A 12710-nucleotide genomic window follows, 5' to 3' on the forward strand; every position below is an offset into this window, starting at 1 on the left:
TTGAAAATTTCATACATGGTGAACTTGAAGGAATATTATTTCTGCCTTCATGAAAACTTCTTTACCTTGTTGATCCTAACATCTTAAGCAGCCATTTGACATCAGACCTTTCCAACAGGAGTTCTTAAAGTCTTTTTTGTATGTGTCAGAGACCCTTTTTGGTAATCTGGTAAAACCTCTAGATCTTTTCTGAGAATAATCCTTTCAATAAATAAAATAAAATATGTTGATTAAAAAGAATCCAATTATATCAAAATACAGTTATCAAAGTATTTTTTAAAAACAAATTTGTAGACCCTGGAGTAAGAGCTCGTTTCTAGGCTTCCAAGACTTCATTACTCCTGCTTTATAATCTTAGAAAAATGCAGGAAGTGCAAGTTATCTCACAAGTCCCCAGAGAGAGGTCTAATTGTCCTCTAAGGTGGGCCGGCTTTGACTCCAAGAAACCAAGACTATCCTTGGTAGTATAAGCAAAAATATTTGCATAATTTAGAAAACTATCAGAATTTTTAAAAATAGTCATTATGTGACTATGTTTCTTTCTGAAAAAGGAAAAATTTTTAAATAGTCATTATGGCTACATTTCTTTCTGAAATAGGAAATATGCCCAAGTTTTCTCCCATATAAAAATAATTTTTTAAAGACCCGTTTTCAAAAATCAGATGCCAGCAGACTATTAATTTTTTTTTTTTGGGTGGGCTGCTTTCATTACTTCTGTATTGTATGATGTGCTTGCCAACATCCCACCATGCTACCTAGTGTGGAGGTTGGTTTCTCAGATTGCAGTTATCAAAGAGAAATTCTTATTTTAAAGCTTGACATGATTAAATTGCTCTAAGAATAAAAGGCCTAATTTTTATGCCCCCCAAGGGACCCCAGAGTATCTCATCTACTCTGTTGTTCAAGCTCTGCTTCTTGTAAAACAGCTATCTATGTAGGTGGGTGGCGCAGGAGAACAAAAAATGCTACATTCTGGTTGAAGATATATAAGAAGTAACATAAAATTACAAAATATTTCTGCCTGGGACTCAAATGCTGCTATCTTATTTAGTTTTTCATTTAACTAAATGAAAACTATCTCAAATCAAAAGCAATTTCAATTATATTCAAACCAAGGATTCTTATCCTTAGACCCCTTTGGCAATCTAATGATGCCTATGGACCCCTTTTAACAACAAAAATCAACAGTCAGAATTTAATATGGAACTTTGCAAATATTAATGAATTTAATTCTCACAACAATCCTGTGAAGTTATTTTCATAATTCTTTTAAATGCATGAAATAAAATACATACAATTGCAAAGGAAACCAATATAGTAAAATGCAACTATCAAAATATTTTTCTAAAAAAACTTAGAGGCAGCTAGATGGTGCAATGGGTATACTTAAGACTTAGGAGTTGTGTGACCCTGGGCAAGTCACTTAATCCCAATAGTCACATATACACACACACAAAAACAAATAAATAGAATTATATAATTTTAACTTGTGATTCTAAATCCAAAACTTTTTTTAAATAAAAGAAGAAAATTAATGAACTCCATGTTAAGAATCCATAATAAATCATTTTATGATAGACCTGAGAATCAATACATTTTCCTTTTTTATGTGGATTTCAACATATAGCCCTAACACAAAGGGTGATAAAGCTCTGAACAACTATTGAGTGTAATAGTTCTGTGAATTACTATTCAGATGATCCAAGAAAGAATGACTGGCCATTCCTCCTTGCAAATATATCCAGGCTTTGACCCAAGCCTGAGATATTTTGAGTGCTGCTCTGATCATGGAAGAGATGACTTTGGACTGGCAGAGAGAATACTGATGCTATGTTGCAGACATGGGTGAAGGATGGAGAGCTGAGGAGAGAGACATTCATGGTTTAAGTCACTCTTTCAGAGAGGAACTTGTGTATACGTTTCAGGAGAGTCACTCATCCAAAGCCTATGGAACTTATAGATATATAGGGAAAGATGGCTCCTTAACATCCCTGGGATCACCAATTTGTTCTGAAGTCAAGAGACTTTCCCCCTATCTAAGTCTGGGGTTTCTTTCTTAGTTTGAGCTGAAGTCTCATCTTACTTCCAACAAAAAGCTCATTCCCTTTTGTGGTTTTTGATGTATTTTAACGTGTAGAAGTTTTCCAATTTCTGCTTGCTAGTTTACTTTGGTAAATAGACTTACTCATTTGTTAATCATGATGGTCTTCTGTCTCAGTTGCTTTTGGGTGGGAAGTGAGTAAATCTGTGGATGTAAACTTGGGGCTATCCATCTCTTCCCTTAAAAGGACTGTAGAAATATATCTATTTATATATGTTTTGCTTAAATTCATAAGAATAATCATACCCCAAGGCCAGAAATATTTAGGGTGGACAGATAAACATAATTCTAGTCTTTTACTCCTCTGCAAGCCTGGAGAAAATGACATCCAACCTCAAGGTACTCCTGGGCCCTGCCAGCCTTCTCTCTCACCCTACCTTTCCCCTAGGTCAACTCTCTCTTTTTTGGGTAGTTTAGACCTGAGATCTATTCATGGATTCTCTCATATGGGCAAACACATCTTATATAAGTTTGTTTAATTGAAGTTTAGAGGCATTTATAGACAGCTCAAAGGACCTTAACACACCTAGACCTTTAATTTTCTCTGTAACGGAATCTAACTCTGCTACATCAGATCCAGAACTAAGTTGTCTTAAAATTCACTGCTCCTAGCACATGGTCCTAACATTGAGGATGTTCAAAACCAAAACAGACATCCCAAAGTTGTGAATTCTTTAGCATCCTTCTAATCCAAGTTCACATTCTCTGTGACACACCACATTAAATTTCTGGGGTACTCTGTGTGTCGTCACTCCATCTGCTTCTCTTAACAGTTATAACTTCCTTACTCTGTTATTTGATATAGGTCAAAGGGAATTTTTTTCTCTACAAGTGTGCATCACTATAGGAAAAATCCAGATGGAACAGAAATGGAATAAAAGGATAAAGTTACTTTCCCTTTCTAAAGCCCCATCCACTTAATTATTACATATTAGAGCCATAAGAGGGAAATCAATCAGAATTTTAAGTTTGCTAACCCCCCCCAAAAAAAAAGATCTCATTCAGTTATGATTAGTTGAAGATTTAAGAACAATTAGACACAAATTTATTTATGAGCTATTAGACTGGGTTTGCTACGCAAATTACTGCTATAAATATTGGAGAGAGTTTAATTTATTTAAATTCAAATGTCAAACTTTTAGGCACTTTGAAAAACAATTTGGTCAAGCAAGATGGTACAACCTTGTAGTCTCTGTGGTGGTTGCTGTTGGTTGTTCTTCATTCTCTTAAGAGGACCATGACGTCTGGGAGATGATCCCACGACATGCAAGTGAATTGGATTGAAGTGAGGGAGGGCTGAGGATGTCAGATCACTTGAGCTCTGGAATTCAGGACAGAAAAAAAGAAAGAAAGAAAGGAAGGAAGAAAGGAAGGAAAGAAGGAAGGAAGGGAGGGAGGGAGGTAGGGAGGAAGGAAGGAAGGAAAGAAAGAAAGAAAGAAGAAAGAAAGAAAGAAAGAAAGAAAGAAAGAAAGAAAGAAAGAAAGAAAAAGAAAGAAAGAAAGAAAGAAAGAAAGAAAGAAAGAAAGAGAAGGAAGAAAGAAAGAAGAAAGAAAGAAAGGAAGAAAGAAAGAAAGAAAGAAAGAAAGAAAGAAAGAAAGAAGGAAGGAAGGAAGGAAGATAAGAAAGAAAGAAAGGAAGGAAGGAAGGAAGGAAGGAAGGAAGATAAGAAAGAAAGAAAGGAAGGAAGGAAGGAAGGAAGAAAGAAAGAAAGAAAGAAAGAAAGGAAGAAAGAAAGAAAGAAAGAAAGAAAGAAAAGAAAGGAAGGAGGAAGGAAGGAAGAAAGAAAGAAAGAAAGAGAAAGAGAGAGGGAAGGAAGGAGAGAGGGAAGGAAAGGAGAGAGGGAAGGAAGGGAGAGAGGGAAAGGAAAAAAGGACATTAAAGAAGGAAGGAAGGAAGGGAGGGAGGCAGAGAGGGAAAGGGAGGAAAGTAAGAAAGAAAGAAGAGAGGGTGAGAAAAAGGAGAGAGGAAAGAAAAGGAAGAAAGGAAGAAAGGGAGGGAAGAAAGGAAGAGGAAGGGGAAGAAGGAAGTAAGGAGATATAGAAGAGGGGAAGGAAGAAAACAAAGAAAATGATTTATTAACAGCATTTTTGTTTATTCACGATTTAAAAAAACAAAACAACCAAAAAAACCCCTAATGTGATTTCTTTAGTATATAGGGAGCTCCTGAGAAGGAAACTCCTTCTTTCAATGATATTTTCTTTCAATGTATCCATGATCTTATCCTCATATATGATTCCTCCAGTGGTATCACTTGCATTCCCTCCTGGCTGCTCTTTCTTTCTGCATATTCTCTCCTCCTCTTCTTCCTCTTTCATTTTTTCTCCTTCTCCTTGCCTTCCTCCCCCTACTCCCCAATCTCTCTTGCTGTCTCTGTCTGTCACTCCCCCCAATTTTCTTGACCCATCTACTGCATTTGACACTACTGATCAATCTTTCCTTCTATATATTTTTTCTTCTCTGCGTTTTTATTCTATTGTTCTGCAATTACTGTCTTAGATTATTGCAGGAGAGGTATTGAGAAGCTAAGTGACTTGCCCAAGGTCACACAGCCTGTATGTGTCAGATGTGAGATTTGATTATAGGTTTTCTTGATTCTTAGTCAAATTAATGTCTATCCACTATTCCATCTTGTCCACACATTATTTTTACTTTCACATTAAAGGGATTTTCTCTAGATTATATAACTTGTTTAATTTCAAAATAATTATATATGCTTAAAATATAAAAATTACATTTTTATTTTTTAAAGATTCTGTAATCTAGATTTTTAAAATTGTCACACTTTTAAAAATTATGATAAATTAGTGAGTTTTCATTGAATACAAATGTGACTTTGGGCTGGCCATTTAATCTCTGTCTGCCACAGTTTCCTCAATAGTAACATGGGGGTAATAATAGCTCCTAAGGATCAGTGAGATAATATATGAAAAGCACTTAGCACAGTGTCAGGCACTGTCTGTCTATATAGGAGCTATATAAATATTCCATTGTCTTTTGATTATGTAAAGTTGTAACTTTTCTAAATTGTGGCATGTATGTAATATCTATTTGTTGCTTCCTCTATTAGAATATAAACTCATTAAGTATAGGAATTCTTTCATTCTTTGTATCTCTAGTACCTAGTACAGTATCTTGTACATGGTAGGTATTTAATAAATGCTAATAGACTGATTGATTGAAAATAAATGCTAATTGACTGATAGATTGATTGGCCCACTGTCTTGGGCCCATTATGTATGTCTCTGTTCATTTTAGATCACCTGCATCTTTGAGTTTTCAAAGATTTTTGTCTTTCAAGGTTCACAACCATGTGTCATTACTGGGAGAATGTGGGTATTAAAAAGGTAGATTTTCCAAAACTGAATACTTACTCCTGAGGAAGAAATGAGCAAATTTACCTTCCTATCTTCTTTGTAGAGGTGAAGGATTATGGGTATGGAATATTGCATATACCTGCACATTTTATTGCTGGATTAGTTAAGTTTTACCAAATTGGTTTATTTTTCTCTTTCTTCATTTTATTGTTTGTCATAAAGGTTTGGGGCTTATCATACAAGGGAGGGACAAGATATATTCAGAAATAAAAGTAATGTATAAACAATAAGAATCACAGAAACATACTTATCTGAGAGAGAGTGTTTAATTGCATGAGAATAGGCCTGAGTATTTATCATTTAAAATACAGAAGGATTTCTGGTGAAGATGATGGCATGAAAGGGAGCTGAAGAGTGTAGCTCTCCCACATATCCTTGAGGTACCAGATCAGAAAGAAAAGCTCAAAATTGGGATGTGCAAGAAAAGTCCATAAACATAGAGATAAAGATTGGGGGTGGGGAGACCATTGCAAGAATCTAAATCTTATTTGAATAGAACAAAGAGGATTTAACACATACACATAGAGTTTGCATATTAAACTTGATAGATTAATATTCAACAAATAAATAGGAGGGATATAGAAAAGAAAAAGGGACTTAAGAGAGGATATAAAGTGGGGGAAAGGATAGTTTTAAACAACAAACATCACCTTCAGAGAATAGAATAATAGTAAAAGAGGACTTAAAAGGTAAGAAAGTCTAAGAATAGCAAAAATAATTTTTTAGATTATAAAACTTTTTTTCTCTAATAGTATTTTATTTTCCCAAATGCATGTAAAGATAGTTTTCAACATTCATTTTGGTAAAACTTTGAGTTCTAAAATTTTTCCTTTCCTCTCTTACCTCATTCCTTCCCAAAACAGCAAGCAATCTGATATAAATTAAACATGTGCGGTCCTTTTAAACATATTTTCACATTGTCATTGTTGTGCAAGAAAAATTAGCCCAAAAGGGGAAAAACTTCTAAAAAGAAAAAGTAAATAAATAAATAAATGAAAATACTATGCTTAGATTCATTTCAATTTTCGTAGTTCTCTCTCTGGATGCAGATGGCATTTTCCATCCCAAGTCTATTAAAAATAATTTTAATAAAATAATTCTAATTATCAACAGATATGCATGTGAAATTAGCTTTCAAAAACAGAATTTTGTTCTTTTTACCATTTCTTACTAATTTTGGTTTTTTCCCCCTTTCCTGTTAATATTTTCAAAGAAAAAGAGAGCAATTCTTTTTACTCCATTGTGTTACATGTTTAACTCAATATTAAAACCCTGAGGTTTATTTGTAGTTCAACTCTGATTTTGTATTATAGTTTATGGCTATGACCCAAATCTTTTTAAAACATTTTGAAATTTTTTTTTTGTCTTTTTAAAATTAGAAGGAAAATAGGTAACTGGCCTTAACTACCCTCCCCCCATATTCCCCAATTGAGCTAAAATATAAAATCCTCAGTACATGTATGCAAAGTCTAGCAAAAGAGATTCCCACACAGGACATGAAAATATGTCTCTTTTGCATAAGTTTATAAATTCTCTAGCAGGAGGTACATGGCATTGGGTTCCTTTTTTGTTCTTTCAAATTTATAAGCTCTATAACACTATCATTCCATAAATTGTTCTTCTAGCTTTGTTTGTTTTCCTATGCATCAGTTCATAAAGATCTTTCCATTTTCTTTTGAATCTATCCATTTCATCATTTCTTCTGGCACCATAATATTCCATTATAGTCATATATTATTTGTTTTTCATTTATATTTTATTTAGTTAATGGAAATCAGCCTTTCTCTCATATACCAAAATTTGTTTAGCTATTCATTTAGTTTCCATTTGGGGCTACCATGAAAAGAGTTGCTAAGAATATCTTTCTACATGGCTTAAAAAAATGTCTTTAGGGTAAGTTTAATAGTGTTATAACTCAGTCAAAGGCATGAGTTTAGTAAGTTTCTGGGCAAAGTTCCAAATTGCTTTCTAGAATTACTAAAATTCAAACTCCATCCAATAGTGTATTAATGTACCCAGTTTTCTCACAATTCCTCCAACATTTGCCATTTTTATCTGGTGAGTATAAGGTACAACTTCAAAGTCACTTTAATTTGAATTTCATAATTCATTCATAATTTGAAGAACTTTTTCAAATGGCTGCTGATAGTCTAAGTTTCTTCCTTTGAAAACTAGCTGTTTGTATTCTTTTAATCATATATCTATTGGGAAATTGCTTTTAGTCTTATAAATTTAATCAGTTCCTTGTATGCATTGGTAATGAAACCTTTATTAGAAAAACTTATTACAAAGTTTTTTTCCCTCAGTTACCTGTTTCTCTTCTAATTTTAAATTGTATTAGATTTGTTTGTACAATAACTTTTAAATTTGTATGATCAAAATTGTCTTTTATTCTCCTATCACTTGTCTAAAAATTATTTTAAAAAATAAAGCACAGGAAGTACTGACTATGATCAATCCAGACCTGGTCTCCAGATTCCAATAATGGAAACTTTATTCTTTGTCAGTCTCCTTTTTACCTTCCCAGCTACCATATCTCCTCTAAGTGTTTAATATAAGAGAAAAAAAAAAAAAAGAGAAGAGAAAAAAGCTAATGAAATAACTAACACATTGGATTACAGAGTAAAGATTTTTTGGGGAAAAAAAAAAGCAATATAGAATGGGCTAAATCTAACAATATCAGATTTAGTAGGGAAAATGTTTTTTTTACACTCAGGTTCAAAAAAAACGATCTCAAAAGATGAGGAAGAGATAGCTTCCTTGAAGTGGGAGAGAACATGGCCTTCAATATTTGAATCTTTAGGAAATTGTCATTAGAACAGGAATGAGAGGTCTCCTGCAGAGCTCCTGGGGGCCTAGCGCTGTATTGCCATGAGCAGGAGGTCCTTTTGACTAGTAAGGAAAGACTTGCTAACAATGGTTACTGTAGAAGCAGCTGGGGAGGAGGGGGGGTCTGGAGTCAAAGGACCTGAGTTCAAATTTAGCCTCAAATACTTGCTGTGTGACCCTGGATAAGTCACTTAATCCTGATTGCCTCCTCCCACCCCCAAAAATAATGATCATGGTTACTGTCTAAAAATGGAAGGGTCCACCTCAGAAAGCGATTATTTCCCAGTCACTAGAGGATTTCAAATAGACTAAATGGCTGGAAAGTTAGTAGAAGCACTTTCAGTTTGCATGTGGGTTAGGCTAAGGAAGCTCTTCTAAATCTAGAATTCTGGGCAGCAGAGGAGCCAGGAGCAGGAGACCTGCCCCAGTAACAAATTTAGTGCCAGCCCCAGCATGTGGGGGAGGATTTTAGCTCAGCTCGGGAGGAGGAGGCAGGAGAGAAAGTCCCTTGCTACCTTCCTTCCCATGGCCCTGAAAGGCAGTGATCTAGCTAGTCAGATACAGCCAAGGCCGGATTGCTGACATTGTGACTGTTCTGCAATTGCCCAATCGTCCCTGGGAGCCCATGGAGAGCCCGGATGTAACAATATAATCTCAAAAGTGTCTCCAGAAGAATATCCAAAACAAAACAATGAAACTGAATGTTGTGGACCCCTAAAGAGAGCTATGAGAATGTACCTTCCTCCCTGCTCTGCAGAGGTGGGAGGCTATAGATCCCTGCATTGGACTGGGTTCATGTGTTGGTTAGTTTTGCTGCATTCCCAGGCCCCCAACCCTAATCCCCTTTTATCCTCTTTGTTTTATAAAGGATGATTCTCAGAGAGGGGAAGGAGAAAAAAAAAATTGGAAATATAGGTGACATAAAAATAAAACATTACAAAATTTTAAAATTATACTTTAAAAAAATTATCTTTCAGATCTAAAATTCAGTGACCCTAGACAGAATTGTAGAAAGCACTTATGTACTATCCCATCCTTAGGCAAGACTAGTTTTACATAGACCCTATGGGAGATGTCTATAATTTTCAAGGGGTGGGAAAAATGTTTGGAAACTCAAAATGCATGGGATCTTAATCCAGCTAGAGCCTGGTTAATAAATTTAGAATAGCATAATGCTGTAGGGCGTGTCACTTAATCACAGTCTAATTATTTTGAATTTTGAGACAGTTTTTGACCTCTGTTTTCCTTTATATGGCTACTTCCAGACTTCATAGGGCCCTCATGCCCGTAGTCCCTGCTGCCAGAGAGACTAAAGTGTCCAAGCTCAGCAATATGGTGAGCCCCTAGGAGAGATCTATGGAGGAGTGAACTAGTCCAGGTGGGGAAAATGGAGAAGGCTAGAGCTTCTTTGCCAATAAAATGCTTAATAAATGCTTTGTTGACTAACAAGCATTATAATTCAGCCCCTAGGAAAGGAGTTCCAAAAGTTAGTGAATTCACTTCCCTGGGAGTATGATATCTAGAGGTCCTGGTTAGAAGACTAAAATTAAACTTTGTTAAATGTAGAAGCTTCTTGATAAAAGGACTGTTTGGAGGTTTTTATTTGTTTGGGGGGTTTTGCTTTTGGAATTTGTATTGCCAGTTCTAATTACCGATTTGAAGAAAAGTTAAATTCTGTGTATTTCTTTGATCTGTCAATATAATATATCTGTCAAAAAAAAAAAGAAAAAGAAAAAGAAAATTAAGCTAATTTTATACCTGTAGATTCTTTATTAAACCTATATTGGCTACTAGTAACCAATTCTTTCCTTCCTAAGTGTTCACAACCCTATTTATTTAATAATTCATTCTTTTAAAAAGTTTTAAAATTTATTTTAAACTTAAGTGCAAAATAAGAAACAGAAAAAACATATTGTCATGTACACAGTAGAACATGAAAAGATTCAACATAAAGCAATAAATTTCTATTTCAAGAAAATCTATAAAATAAATACTATACATTATTTTCAAAATTGCCCAGTTTTTCTTTGCTTCCCTGTAGGTTTTCTTTTGTTCTCTGCTGTGCACTTTATTTTATTCCCTCCTTTCCTACTTCATAAAGAAGGCTATAATTAAGCATGAAACATAGACATATATAAATACATATATATATACAAATATATACTCATATGCATATATGTAATGCTACATTATGCTTATTTCCATTTGCTGTTTCTCTGAAAGTGAAAATCATCTATCTTTATAAGTCCAAATCTTTACATGTTTTTTTCTAAATCAACTACCTCATCATTTTCTATATACCACAGCAATATTCTAACCCAATCACACGCTATCTAAGAGATTGTCTATAAAAGTTTTTTTTTCTAAATTTTCTGAATTCCCTTTATACTTGCTGCACAGGTTTTACTTATACAAGAAAATATTAATTTAAAATAATCCAAATTATCCATTTTACACTTCAACAATGCTCTCACCTTAAAATATGGTTTAAGGTCTGATACTACTGAACCAGCTTCCTTTACATCTTTTTTCCTTCTGGTTTCCTTGAAGTTCCTGAACTTTTAATCTTCTAAATAAACTTTGTTATTATTTTTCTAATTTAGTAAAATGATTTTTTAGCAATTTAATTGAAATGACATTACATAAATAGATTTCTTAGGTAAATTTGTCTTTTTTTTTTTTTAATTATATTGGTTTTACCTAATCATGAACAATAAAATATTATTTCAGTTATTTAGATCTAATTTTATTTGTATAAAATATTTTATTTTTATATTCATATAGTTTCTGTGTCTGTTTTGGCAGGTATACTCTCAAGTATTTTATACTGTATGGTTATTTTAAGTGGTCTAAAACAATATTGAATAATATGGCTCACATATAGTAAAACTATTTTAGCTTTAACTTTGTCTGAAATAGTGATTACTACTCTTGCTTTTTTATATAATAAATCCCACTCCTTACCTTTATTTTATATTTATGTGTATCTCTCATTTTATAGCATTTCCTGAGAACAATCTGATATTAGTTTTCATTTCATGAGGAAATTCCTTCTATTCACATTCTAAGCTATTGTATATTTTCCTCCTTTCTATTTTTCTTCCCTATCCTTCTCATCCTAGTCCTATTGAGGAAATTCCTTCTATTCACATTCTAAGCTATTGTATATTTTCCTCCTTTCTATTTTTCTTCCCTATCCTTCTCATCCTAGTCCTATTCCTCCTCACTCTACTTCCGCTCCTTTTCCTATTCCTTTACCTACCCACCTCTCCAAGAATCTTTCCCTTATCCTCTCCCTTCATCTTTTCTGGCCCTCTTATTTCTTAACTGAATTTAGAAGACTTTTATACCCTTCTAGATATATGTGTTGTTCCTTCTTTAACTCATTCCCAATGACAGTGAGTTTTCAACACTATTCACTTCCCTTTTACAAATTTCTTCTATATCATTTTTTTCCTTTTTTGTCTCATCTGTATGAGATAGTTTCTAATTTTTAATCTCCCCTAATTTTTTAGGGGATCAATTTAATCCCCCTAATTTTAATCTTCCTTAATCACCCCATCACACTCAGCTTAGCCCAAGCCTTCACTTTCAAACTACCCAAATAAAAATGACACCCTTACTCAATAGTCAATGATTACAGTAAGTAAGCAAGTATTTCATAAACCCAAAGACACCAGCTTCTGGGATAAGAATTCACTATTTGACAAAAATTAATGGAAAAATTAGAAAATATTATGGCAGGAATTAGGTATTAACCAACATCTAATATATAATAAAATAATATTAAAATGGGTTCATGATTCAGACATAAAATTTACCATACTATAGACAAATTAGGAGGGCAAGGGAGAGTCTACCTGTCAGATCTGTGGAGAAGGGAGGAATTTATGGTCAAAGAAGAACAAGAGAACCTTATGAAATGCAAAATGGATAATTTTGATTACATAAAATTAACAGGGTTTTTGCACAAACAAAATCAATGCAGCCAAGATTAGAAGGGAGAAGAAAGCTCTGAGAAACATTTTTTTAAACAGCCAATGTTTCTGATATCTAAAATATAGAGAAAACAGAATAAAATTGATAAGAATACAGGTCATTCCTCAATTAATGAATGATCAAAAGATATGAACAGATCATTTTCAGATGAAGAAATTAAAGCAATTTGTACTCAGAAGAAAAAATTCTGAATCACTATTGATTAGAGAAATGCAAATTAAGACGGTTCTGAGGTACCATTATACCTCTTGGATTAGCTAAAATAACAAGGAAAGATAATGATAAATGTTAGAGGGGATGTGGGGAAAACTGGGACACTAATACATTGTTGGTGGAACTGTGAACTGATCCAGCCATTCTGGAGAGCTACTTGGAACTATGTCCAAAAGTCTATCAAACTGTGCAT

General features: G+C 33.7%; 1 long non-coding RNA gene across 1 annotated transcript in view; it reads right to left on the reverse strand.

Annotated features, from left to right (window-relative positions):
- Positions 1-1203: 1203 nt before the first annotated feature.
- Positions 1204-12710, reverse strand: part of LOC127555211 (uncharacterized) — a 36275-nt gene continuing 24768 nt past the window's right edge. The window contains exon 2 of the long non-coding RNA XR_007952185.1: positions 1204-3422. This is a non-coding gene — a long non-coding RNA (uncharacterized LOC127555211). The remainder of the gene's footprint in view (positions 3423-12710) is intronic.

This window comes from Antechinus flavipes, chromosome 3, assembly GCF_016432865.1.
Source record: "Antechinus flavipes isolate AdamAnt ecotype Samford, QLD, Australia chromosome 3, AdamAnt_v2, whole genome shotgun sequence".
Lineage (NCBI taxonomy): Eukaryota > Metazoa > Chordata > Mammalia > Dasyuromorphia > Dasyuridae > Antechinus > Antechinus flavipes.